Below are 12,987 nucleotides of genomic sequence, written 5' to 3'. Positions count from 1 at the left end.
TTGCTTCTTCAGTTGCTATTTTGCTTTAGAATACCTATGAGAGAAGCAGTACTAAGGATAAATATTTACTTATTAAAAGAAAAGTTTCTAGTTCCCTAGGTCTTCATGAATGCATTGGCTTTATTTCTTAGCTAATTAAGACATCTCTAATTTGTTTCCTAGGTTCTAGAGTTAGTACAGTGCCTGACATTCCATTAAGGTGTGTTAAAAGAATGAATTAAATTTGTAGATTTTTCTGTTTATTGCTTAACCACACCTTGAAGTTGCAAAAGTAGTGTGCATGAACACAAATGCTGCTTCTTGCTATTGACAGGTTAACAAGCAACCCTATAGATCCCCAAAACCAAAGGTTAGAAATTAAAATGGAAAGCAAAGAAGATGACAGAAAATCTAAAGAAAACACAGGTACGAGCTTTTAAAACTTCAAGAGAACAAAGGTGCCAACCTCATTATTAGTCCCCTGATTTAAAAGTCTAATTTCCCTTTTATCATATCTGCACACTTACGTATAAACACACCATTAGTCACAGGGTACTCGAAGGTGCTTTAGAAAGCTAGGTAGGGACTTGGGGACAGAATTCCTTCAGTGCGTTCTAATGAGGTAACAGCTGTGACACATAGATCATCGACTGCAGGAGCATGAAGTTACCTTAGGGATCATCTTTTCAACCCCCTTAATTATAAAGATAAAAAAAAATAGAGATTGAAAGGAGGTTTTTGACTTATCCAAGGTTACCCACTTGATGGTGGCAGAACCAAGCTCAGATCTCAGATGGGTTAAGCCATGTCAGTATTGATCTATTTGACACAAATCAGGGAATGCTAACCTGGAAAATGCTTTGCCTGCTCAATCGGCAAATTTGTATTGGTCACCAACTCTACATTGGGCAACGTGCCGGGAATTATGTGCACAGAGGTGGATAAAATAAAGTCTTACTCACTGTGAAGCTTGCTGGTTTCTGGGGAGTTAGACATGTAACAAGATGCATTACTGTAGACGGTGTGAAGTGCTACAATGGTGACATAGATAAAATGCTGAGAAATCACTGAGGAGGGACTCACCAAACAGTTTATAGCGATGTTTTTGTCATGTCCCTCCAAGTCACTGAACATTTCTTTCAAGGAAGCTGTGGTGAGATGGGATACATCACATAACTTACTCTGGACTTGACAGAAATGAGCTGATAGTTTAAGGTATTTCTAGTTCTATTATAGTGCAAAGAACTGTGTGTTCGTGATTACTTTTGGTTTGATTATAAGCACTGAAAGAATAATCCCTAAAAACAGACTTTGATACACACCAAGAGATGCAGAACTGTTTGGATATTTCACAAAGGAAAAAGTTATAGGGAAATATATTTTGCCTTCATAAAATGGTAAGTGGAGGATTCCCACATGCATCTGAGAGTACTTTTTCAATTTGCCTCCCCAAGATGCAATGTTCTACATCTTTAATTTGCCCATGATATATACAGAATGCACATATTTTTAATTTTTTTTCCCCAGAGCAGAACTCATATAAAAGGACTATGGCCTTGCTGCTCTATGAATCTCCTTTCCCTAGTTTCCTCTTCCTCCTCACTAACAGATACAGACTGATTGAGATCTATTTCTCTTCAGTTGTTTTTTTTTTTTTTTTTAAAGATTTTATTTATTTATTAGATACAGAGAGAGAGAGATCACGAGTAGATAGAGAGGCAGACAGAGAGGGAGGGGGAAGCAGGCCCTCTGCTGAGCAGAGAGCCTAATGCAGGGCTTCATCCCAGGAGCCTGAGCTCATGACCTGAGCCAAAGGTAGAGGCTTAACCCACTGAGCCCCCTTCTCTTCAGTTTTATCTGCCCCAGTATCACACTGCAAAACATTCATTCTTGCACCTCTACTTCCCTTCCTTTTTATTTTATTCTCCAATTGTGGACATTTTTTGAGCCCTGTGTCAGATTCCTTCAGCCCACCACTAATTCCAGTTGTGTTTGTGGTGGAAAGTTCTAAGCACCTTGACAGCATCCCATCTCAGCCATGTTTGGGCCTCTCCAAAGCCTTGGGAGGCTTGCTTAACTTATGTAGATGGTACAGAAGTGCAGAAAGGTTATTGTCTTAAGGAACACCCAACCAGTGCAGAAGTTTAATACCTCAGCTTTTGTCTTTGGGTGGGAAAATTCCAAGAAGCATTGCATACAGCATCTGGAAGCATCCTCAGAGCAATTGAGCCCCAGTTACCCATTGCAATAAGAAATTTGATAAAGATCCTGTTATGGTTATTGCCCCCTTTCCCCCACTTCTCACTCTTGCTCCCTTACTACAGGTGATCCCGATGCTCACCTTCCAAATACACTGCCTGTACCCAAATCCTTATCTCATGCTTTGCTATCAGGGACCTAAGCTAAGACACTTCAACATTCTGAACTCTTTTTCTAATCATCTGTAGACTTGGTTAACATGTGATCATTATTGCTTTGACAATAGGATAACCTTTTTCTGGGTCTAAGTTATTGGTGTCTACTCTACATAATAAACCATTTTAAATAGTATCCTGTCCAAAATTTGCTACACTGTACAAGCACTAAGTCTGCTCGGGGATGGAGTAAATGGAAAGAGGTAGCAGGGCAAGTAGACCAGGAAAACTACATAAACTCAATGGAACAGTACTTTCTGCACTAAATTCTGTTTCTCCGGAGGACTCTGTTGGAGAGAGGGACAAAGTGGGACGTGTTTGCAGTCAGGCCACTTGTATAACTGCTCAAACAGTTTACTGTTCCCAACTGTTGGCTTAGAAATTGTCCATTTTAGGTGAAAGACTTCATTATTTTCTTCTTTTCCCCTCTAGCTATAACAGTAATTAAGTGCTCATTTTGGAAAATATAAAATACTCAGAAAACCATAAAGAAAATGAGAATCGTGTATGATTCCATATCCCATAGTTAAGCACTATTAATATTTACTAAATGCCACTTCAGTGTTGAGAATACATATAGAAGAAAATAGTAGAGGTAAAGAGAAAGATAGAGGAAACACATTTTATTTCTAGTTTTGTGTCCTATTTTTTTTCATTTAACAATATTTTATGATGTCACTAAGAAATCTCTTAACTAACATCATTTTTAAAAGCCCACAAATCATTCTGCTTTTAAATCTCCAATGTTCCGTTATTAAGGTAACACTGGGACAAATATATTTTGTGTATAAATATATGAAACTGATATTTCCCATATACAGAGCCCTGGAAATGGGATAAATGGGTAAAAGAGCAAGTGCATCTATAAAGATCTAGATGCTTATCACCAAATTACTCTCCATGTTTTATGATTTGCACCTCCTTGCAGGGCTGACTTCATGAGTACGTAGCCTCTGTAGTTGGAGAGGGACCTGTACTCAGAAGGACCCATGCTTGGTTTAATGCTCCTTGCTATTGCTATCTTGACATTCTAAATGATTTTTGAACAGAGGTCTCTTGTTTTCATTTTGCACTGGACCCCCCAAATTTTATTGCTGGTACTGTTTTCATGAGAAAACCTGGATATCATGTTAAAAGTACTCTGTAATAGGAGGGTTCCTGGGTGGCTCAGTCAGTTCAACGTCTGCCTTCAGCTCAGGTCATGATCCCAGGGTCCTGGGATGGAGCCCCACATCAGTCTCCCTGCTCAGCAGACAGCCTGCTTCTCCTTCTCCTTCTCCCTGCTTGTGCTCTCTCTCTCTCTCTCTCTCTCACTTTCTCAAAATAAGTAAATAAATAAAAATCCTTAAAAACAAGTACTTTGTAATAGGAGATATGGAAAAATATGTGAGAGTAAGATTTAAATAGAAATCTTTTTTCCCCCAATTTCTTTTCCTTTATTCTCTTTTGCTCATTGGGTATTGTCTCTATATATCCAGTCCATTTTGTCTGTTTGTTTTTGCCTCCTATTACATAAGGAGTTTTAGCAAGGCCTACTCAAGAACTGTGAGCAGTACCAATCTGATTAGTTAAGATGCAGTCATTTCTTGCCTTAGCTGTTTTTGCACTTACATGGTACTATGCCACTATTTCAAATGGTTGAGTAGGAAACTGCTTGTTAGTTTAATACCTGCATCCATATGTATAACTTTGTCTTATTGAAGATGGCAATTTAGAATGAAAAAAAAAAAAAGGATAGAAAAAACAATATGGTCAAAAGAGCATACCAAGAAAACAAATTGAGAAATATCTTTTTTCTTTCTTTTTTTTTTTTTTTTAAAGATTTTATTTATTTATTTGAGAACAAGTGAGTGAGCGAGAGAAAGAGAGAGAGAGAGGAAGAGCACAGGCAGGGGGAGAGGAACAGGGAGAGGGAGAAGTAGGCTCCCCGCTGAGCAGGGAGCCTCATGTGGGGCTTGATCCCAGGACCCTGGGATCATGACCTGAGCCTAAGTCAGAGGCTCTTCCAACTGAGCCACCTAGGCTCCCCCAAACTGAGAAATATCTATATTTCTACATTTATTCATACCCATATCTATGTCTTTTTGTCACTATTATATTTTACCAGATTAATACTTTCAGGTAGTTTGGTGGGCTTTATTCTATTTATTAAAGACACTTGAGTCTATTTTCCTATGGGCAGTTATGTATGTCGAGATTACTTGCAATGTTTTTGAATTCTAGTAATTTATATGAGGGTGCAGATGAATTGCATTTTTATTCACCAATTCAGTTTGACTGATTATCTTCATGATTTTAGTTTCTTTCATTCTTTTATGACCTACATAATGCTGGCCATATGACAGCCCCATTTCTTGTTGGCATTTTATAATTCATTTTTTTTTTTCACATTACTGAGGTATTTGTCAGGACTTTCAATTGCATGTCCTGGAACTTAAATGATAACCATAAGCTAAAAATAAGTTATACTACAGCTCATAGAAGGATTTATACTTGGCCCTTATGTGTTTAAGTGCATCTACTGTGAGAGTTGTGGGGAGTTCATATTTTGACAGTCCTACTGAGGAGGGGATATTGGCAGCTGAAACAACAGGCCCATTTCTCTGTGAACCCAAGTCCAGCATTATTTTCTTCGAGGAGCCTGTATTGAGATTACATATGCTTTGTACTGTGGGTTCAAGTCTTACGAGCACAAAAATATCAAATAATGATGATAATCACTCTTGAAGATGCAACAATTGTTTCATGTAAAAACTGCTTAAATGTGAATACAAGATGAAAAATACTTAAAAATACAATCCAATATAGAAATCTGGCCTTGTTGTTTAAAAATTAATTTAAAAGTCAAGAAAAAAAAACTTAGAAGAAAGTCTATGTTTACCAACTTGGCAAAATCATATTAAAACACATAAGGTTTAAAAATGATGACCATCTTTTGATCAGCTTCTTTATTCTCTGTCATTTGGTCTTCTATATCACTAATTCTTTCTTCTGCCTCATTTATCCTAGCAGTGAGAGCCTCCATTTTTGATTGCACCTCATTAATAGCTTTTTTGATTTCAACTTGGTTAGATTTTAGTTCTTTTATTTCTCCAGAAAGGGCTTTTATATCTCTCGAGAGGGTTTCTCTATGTGGTATATATACACAATGGAATACTATGCAGCCATCAAAAGAAATGAAATCTTGCCATTTGCAACAACATGGATGGAACTAGAGCGTATCATGCTTAGCGAAATAAGTCAAGCAGAGAAAGACAACTATCATATGATCTCCCTGATATGAGGAAGTGGTGATGCAACATGGAGGCTTAAGTGGGTAGAAGAATAAATGAAACAAGATGGGATTGGGAGGGAGACAAACCATAAGTGACTCTTAATCTCACAAAACAAACTGAGGGTTGCCGGGGGGAGGGGGTTGGGGAGAAGGGGGTGGGATTATGGACATTGGGGAGGGTATGTGATTTGGTGAGTGCTGTGAAGTGTGTAAACCTGGTGATTCACAGACCTGGGGATAAAAATATATGTATATAAAAAATATATGTTTATAAAAAATAAAAAATAAAAAAAATAAAAAAAAAAAAAAAAAAAAGAAAAAGAAAAATGATGACCAAACAAAACAAAACAAAACAAAACCCCAAAACCCACCAAGTTATCTTAAGACAATTGACACATAATTGTAGGCAAATTGACTGATTCATTATGGACCTGCCAATGAAAGAAAGAACACTTACTGGTTAAAATATACATCAAATTATTTGGAAATACAAAACAAGGAAAAACTTTCCAAAATTCTAAAGAATGAGTAAATGTTTAAATTATAGAAGTCTTTTCATAACTGTCTCATGTAACTTTAACATTACAATTATATAGAAACCAGTGATGAGGAAAATTTATTTTTAACTGACTTAACATTTTGACCAATTTCATTTTAACCACTCCATTTGCAATCATTGAACACAGGCACAAGGCTTAAAATTGGAGAATGGTAGTGATAATGTACATTAAAATTTTCTAGAGTATTAAAACTTAGCATTTATCTGGTTTAGTTTTTCTCTGTTGCTGTTTGATGGGATGATGCAATTCTTTATCATGAATCTTCTTTTCCATTACCGTGTGTGGAGCTACTATAGGTGTGGTTGGCTTGTCTATCCCTTTTTCCTCTTTATTTTTGCAATTCTTTGTGGAGAGTCTATGTGGTATATTATATAGGTCTGTTATTTTTGGAGTGATATGTATGGATTATATTCCAAATACAGTCTGTTCTTCAGTAGAGAAGTTGAACCCAGTTCATACCATTTTTGTACTGTCCAGGAATGGTTTTCACTATAACCAATAGCTTTGGTCTTCAGAAAATTTATAAAATACTACATCAAAATAAAGTTATTTCACTTATAATTTTGGAAAATCACAGTTTGGTTCTTCAAATTTCCTAAGCTTTTGTTATTTCAACAATATTTTCATAATTCAGGCCTGTGTTTCTGGAAATGTGGCATAGTCATACTTTTCTCTTAAAAAACAAACAAACAACCCCCACCCCCAAAATTGGGCCCAGCAGAAAACCAGGAAAATGCTGGCCTAGAAAGAGAGAAAATATTTAGATGGATAAATAACCAATGTACTGTAACAAAAACAAAAACTAAAAACCAACAAAATAAAACTCCAAAATATTAAAAACTGGGGTCTATCTCTAGTCATGACAACAAAGACTGAGTGGGAGCTTAGACTTCCACCTGTTATAATAAGGCACCTCAACACCTCACCAGCAAAGAAATAGAAAGTCTCAGCAAAAAAAAAAAAAAAAAAAAAAAAAAAAAAAAAAAAAAAAAGAAAGAAAGAAAGATATAAAGAAGAACCAAATAAAAAACTTAGAAAATAGAGTTGAAAAATTTAGAGTTAAATATACAGATCACTGGATGGACTCAACAGCAGTATAAAGGGGCAGAGGAAAGAATCAGTGACCTGGAAGACAGAACAACAGAAATGATCCAATCTGAAAAATAGAACAGAGCCTCAGATATGGGAGACCATAACACAGGTATCATCAGATGGTGGGAGCCATGAGGCCTGGTTGAGGGCATTGGCCCACCAGGTTAATGTTTGAACTGATGCAGGCCTAATCCTGCGGAAGGCTGGATATCCCCACAGATAAGCATGGTCTAATAGGCTCTTGCCCTTTTCTCTGATCCCCCTATCTCTCTCAAATAAAGAACCCCTTCCTTACTAATCTTCCGCAAACATCTCTCAGGCTTGTGGGCCAGAGCAACTTCAAGGAGGTAAATTATTCTGTACTAGGACACTGGAGAACTTTAGATGTGTATGGTGATAGATGGTTTCTTCCCTAGGTTAATGTTTGTCCGATGCTTTCACAAGCCGAGCCAGTGAAATACACCCTGCCTCCTGCAAAGGTAACACCTTCTCGTTCCTATTTCTCTCCTATATACTTAGTATCTCCAGATAGCTTCTCATTTTCCATTAACTTATATCCCATTTTCCTGCAGTTCCTTACCACCTAGTTCATCCCTAAAGCTTCTTGTTTTTGTTTTTTTTTTAAATTTTATTTATTTATCAGAGAAAGAGAGGGGGAGAGAGAGAGCACAGGCAGACAGAATGGCAGGCAGAGGGAGAGAGAGAAGCAGGCTCACAGCTGAGCAAGGAGCCCGATGTGGGACTCGATCCCAGAACACTGGGATCATGGCCTGAGCCGAAGGCAGCTGCTTAACCAACTGAGCCACCCAGGCGTCCCTAAAGCTTCTCATTTTCCATTAACCTATATCCTGTTTTCCTGCAGACCCCAGAATAAGTTACCAAAAAGCACATATTTGTGCTATCTCCCATGGCTTTCTGAGGGACATGATTACTCACGAAACAAGACCCTCTCCCCCATCGCTGGCGCCAGTCTGTACCCATTATAGCTTAACTAGAATAACATGTGCTGAACAAATAGAAATTATCTGAGGAGTGCCTGAGTCCCTTGATGTCCTTTGATGTCCTTTGCACGAATGTAACCCCCTACTCCAAGTAAACTGCCTATATAAGAAGCTCTAAAATCAGAATAAAGATGGAGATTTCTGACTACTGACCAGAACTTGCATTTGTGGCTCTCTCATTCCTCTTGCTGATACCGCCTTCAGGGACGCCTGGACCTGCCGAGGCTGGACCCCAGCAATCAAAGTCCTTCAGCGAGAGAAGAGAGTGGGCAAGGCTGAAAAGTACTTCAAGAAATAGTGGCTGCAAACTTGCCAAATTTGGCAAGATACCTACAAAAATGGGATAAATCTAAAGAAATCTTTGCCAAGAAACATAATAATTAAGCTTCTGAAAACTAAAAACAAAGGGAAAATATTGAAAGCAATTTTGAAAGAAAACAATACCTTATTTACAGAAAAACAATGAGAAAGACAGGCAATTTTGATAATTCAGACTAAAGATGCTGAAGGTCTGGTTTAAAGCCCACTTGGTCAGTGGTTTTATCAACAGATGTCCAGATATTTATTGCTCTATGAAGATTAAAAATCTTGGAGTTTGTTTATACTCCTAGATAAGATATAAATGAAAAGAAATAGGATTCTAGAAGTTACAGTGAGAGGAGTTATTCAAGGGGGGATTAAAATATTGGTTCTGACCTTTTTCTCTTTTTCATCATGTGTGTTCTTTACCTCAGAGAACTACTGAGAGCAAAAGGCAGGGCTAAATGTAGTTAAACTTTTTGTATTAACAGATTACTTGCATACTTTCTTATGTGGCTTTGTCTCTTTTACATATGTAGATTGAAATATTATTCTTAGAAATGTTCTTTGAAGATGATAGACAATAATATGATATACTTGCATGTCTTTTTCTCAGACTAGCATTGACATTTATGTTCTCATCTCTATGGATTTATTTAGTAGCAAAAGTTTCACTAGATTGTGAGGGTCTCAAGGACAGTGACTTGACCTTGAATTCCTTAGTGTAGTAGATAATGTGTGGGACAGAGCCAGTATTCAATGTTTGCCCAAAGCATGTATGCATAAATAAATACTGGAATAAATGAATGGGCTAGTTATGTAACTAGGTACACATTTGTCCATAAAGCAAAACAAAACTCTCAAAAAATAAAGCCTTTTTTGTACTTTAAAAAATTTCAGAAATAATATTAAATTCTTATTGTTATGCTTTTCTAGATAATTGTGCTTTTCTAGACAATGGCTGGCACTTTGTATAGCCAGAGATCACAAATGAATTTAAATAGTTTTGAGAAGCTATTGAAGCAGGTAAAGGCAAAAGAGGCATTTTGTAATTTGTCAAGCAGTAAGGATTAGCATCTAAAGTTTTTGCTAGGAAAGACACATAATTATGTAATTAGACATTAGACTAATTATGATATCTAAAGCATGTGACTAGACTTAATTATTTTATAAAATCTAAAATGAAACTTAACTAAAACATTTAACCTTATTTTCCATTACTTCATTATCGAATTATAGAATTTGTTTCTACCAGCTAACCACATAGACAAAATGACTTCATAACAGCTGTGAAATTCCTTAAGACTTTAAAAGTGTCAGAACCTAGAAGTAAAATATTCAAAAAATTCATTGGTATATGTTCATATGTATGTGTGTGTATGTTGTACAGCCTTATAAAGATCTAATTCACATACTATACAATTCATGCATTTAAAGTACACAGTTCAATTCAGAGTTATGCAGTCATCTCACAGATTTATGCAATTATCTCAACTATTTAATCGTAGAGTATTTTCATCACTCCCCAAAGAGAACCCCAGATCACTAGTGGTTGTTCCCTATTCTTCTTTTTCCCCAGCCCTGTCACACACCAATCTACTACTATTCATATTAATCATTAATTAATTCATATTAATTCATATTCATATTAATGTCCAGAATGTCCTATTCTAGACATTTTGTATAAATGAGATCATATAATATGTGGTCATTTTTTACCAGGTTCTTTCATTTAACATAATGTTTTCAAGATTCATCCACATTGGAGCATGTGTCAGGATTTGATTTTGAATTTAAATTCTAAAGAACAATATATTTTAGTCTAGTTAAGTCAGTTAAACAAGGACAATTTTGAAGAATAGTCACTCTCACCTGGAATCACCATACTTTTGTTTTGAGGAAGAAAGTGTATTTCTCTCCAATTTCTAATAGTACTTTGAAGACAATGTTGCCTTATAAATGCTAAGTGAATGAGTGAATGAAATGGATGTGAAAATAGAGTCAGCTCTAAAGTTGCCTCATCTCAGCTCCCTCTAGATTTCTTAACATTAGACTGAGCCATAAGCCAAGGAGTTTCCTGAAATATGCCATCAATAGTAACTATACTAATGAGTCAAAAACATCATCTGCAATTTGAGGGAAGTGAAGTTATAAATAAGTAGTTTATAGGCCAGGGGTGACTAAGAAATGACTCTTCCATTTCTAAAATTTCTAAAACCATGTGTACTCAATAAATGAACTAACAGCACTTGCCAATCAAGGAAGAGTAAAAACAGAAGAGAATAAATGAAAAATTACCCAAACACACAAGCAACCGGACTAATGTCTACTTTCCAGAACAGCCTGCCAGAAAACCGATTTGTCTTGATGGATACGGTGAGAACAACCAGAATTTTCACAGTGAGGCTCCTGTACCTGAATGACCATTATATTTTTCCATTTCCACACTTTAAGGGATCATAGAGGGCAGAGCCAGCTGTGTGAAATAGTGGAACCACTGGGAGGTCAGTGAAATGCAATTCAGATAAAGTGAAAAACCTTCCAAAAAGTGCCAAGGATCTTTCTAAGCAGATGTCTGATATAACAATGATGACTTGAGAGGAGAATGAAGGCGGAGGTATGTTTTTAAGGAATCAGAATTTCCTGTAAAATGAATGTCCTGGAACAAAGTCCTGCTAGTTACAAATATTCTATAATTTTGCACGGACGTATTTTTGGTTTTCTAAGCAATGATTGTACTGGGATGTCAGGCTTGGGAACACTTCTTGTTAGCTTTGTGGGTGATTCTGCTGCCTTTTGTTATTCGTCTGGGGAGCACAAGCTGAGGGGTGCAGTTAAGTTTAAAGGTCACAGTAATTTGCATATATAGTTGGTGATCTTTGTCAAAAGTGCTTTCCAAATATAATTTATAAACCAAAAGTACTAAGAAGGAGGGAAAGAGAATTACATTGCATAACTATTCCTAACCCAGCAAAATGGTTATTAGTCGGAAACTATTAAATGTAATTCTTTAAAATAACCTGAATTTGAAAAACTACCTTTAGACTAGTCACTTTGGAATTATCTAAAGTTTAAAGAATGGGAAAGGAGCCATAGGTTTTTTTATTTTTTTAAAGAATTTATTTATTTATTTGACAGAGATCACAAGTAGGCAGAGAGGCAGGCAGAGAGAGAGAGGAGGAAGCAGGCTCCCCGCTGAGCAGAGAGCCCGATGCGGGACTCGATCCCAGGACTCCGGGATCATGACCTGAGCCGAAGGCAGTGGCTTAACCCACTGAGCCACCAGGCGCCCAGGAGCCATAGGTTTAACATGATTTTTTAAAGTAGAAAATACAAATAGATTCAAAATATCTAAATATTTGTTTAAAAAAGCCTAAGTATTTATTGTACTACTTTTATTTATAAATGGCTAATTGTAGACATAAGAACCCAATTATAAAGTGAAGCTTGTGACTGGATAACCTGAACCGTATAAATCTTAAAACCTTAAGATATTATTGTTGCAATGCCTGTAAAAGAGTAGAATGTATGCAGAAATTTATCTCCGGACTTCCTATCAAGGAATGATGTCTTTAAATAATCCTAAATAGGATGTTAATTTTCTCAGTTTCTGTGTACATTTGATTAAGTAAAATTATTGGTTGCCTGTAATGTTCTAGATAGTGTGATAAATGTGATACATTCAAAGTGCCTGCAACAAGACCAGATAGAGAATAAAATGAGGAGGGTACAGGTGAGCAAAGAAGCAAGAGGCTCCATTCCCAGCTCCTGTTATCGTCCCTGGGATGTGATGGGGCCCAATAAATTACTGATCCGTGACTGACGGAATGAATGGAAAACTGAATGAGTGGAAGTTCAGCCGGCTGAGAGTGGGAGGTTTTGTCTCAGCCAGTATTTTATTTACTTGGTCATATCTTATAAACACAAACATGGAAAAGAAAATAATGAAAGCCACAACCCACAAAAAAAGTGACTAGGATACAGTACCTATATGCACAAGTGTCTAGTCTATAGGGAAGCTAGACATCTTAATAAATTATTCCACTGTATGACCACTGCAATGTAAATATGTAAATATACACAAGGAGCAATTATTTCCTAGAGAGTGGAGCAAATTATAATTCAGGACTGTTGGCTAGGGAAGTTTTACTGGAGGAGATTATTTGAACTCAGGTTTAAAATGGCAAACAGGGGCACCTGGGTGGCTCAGTGGGTTAAGCCGCTGCCTTCGGCTCAGGTCATGATCTCAGGGTGCTGGAATCGAGTCCCGCATCTGGCTCTCTGCTCAGCAGGGAGCCTGCTTCCCTTCCTCTCTCTCTGCCTGCCTCTATGCCTACTTGTGATCTCTCTCTGTCAAATAAATAAAT

This window comes from Mustela lutreola, chromosome 12 (assembly GCF_030435805.1).
Source record: "Mustela lutreola isolate mMusLut2 chromosome 12, mMusLut2.pri, whole genome shotgun sequence".
Classification (NCBI taxonomy): domain Eukaryota; kingdom Metazoa; phylum Chordata; class Mammalia; order Carnivora; family Mustelidae; genus Mustela; species Mustela lutreola.
The sequence above is the reverse complement of the archived record's forward strand: the minus strand, read 5'-3'. Positions refer to the sequence as shown.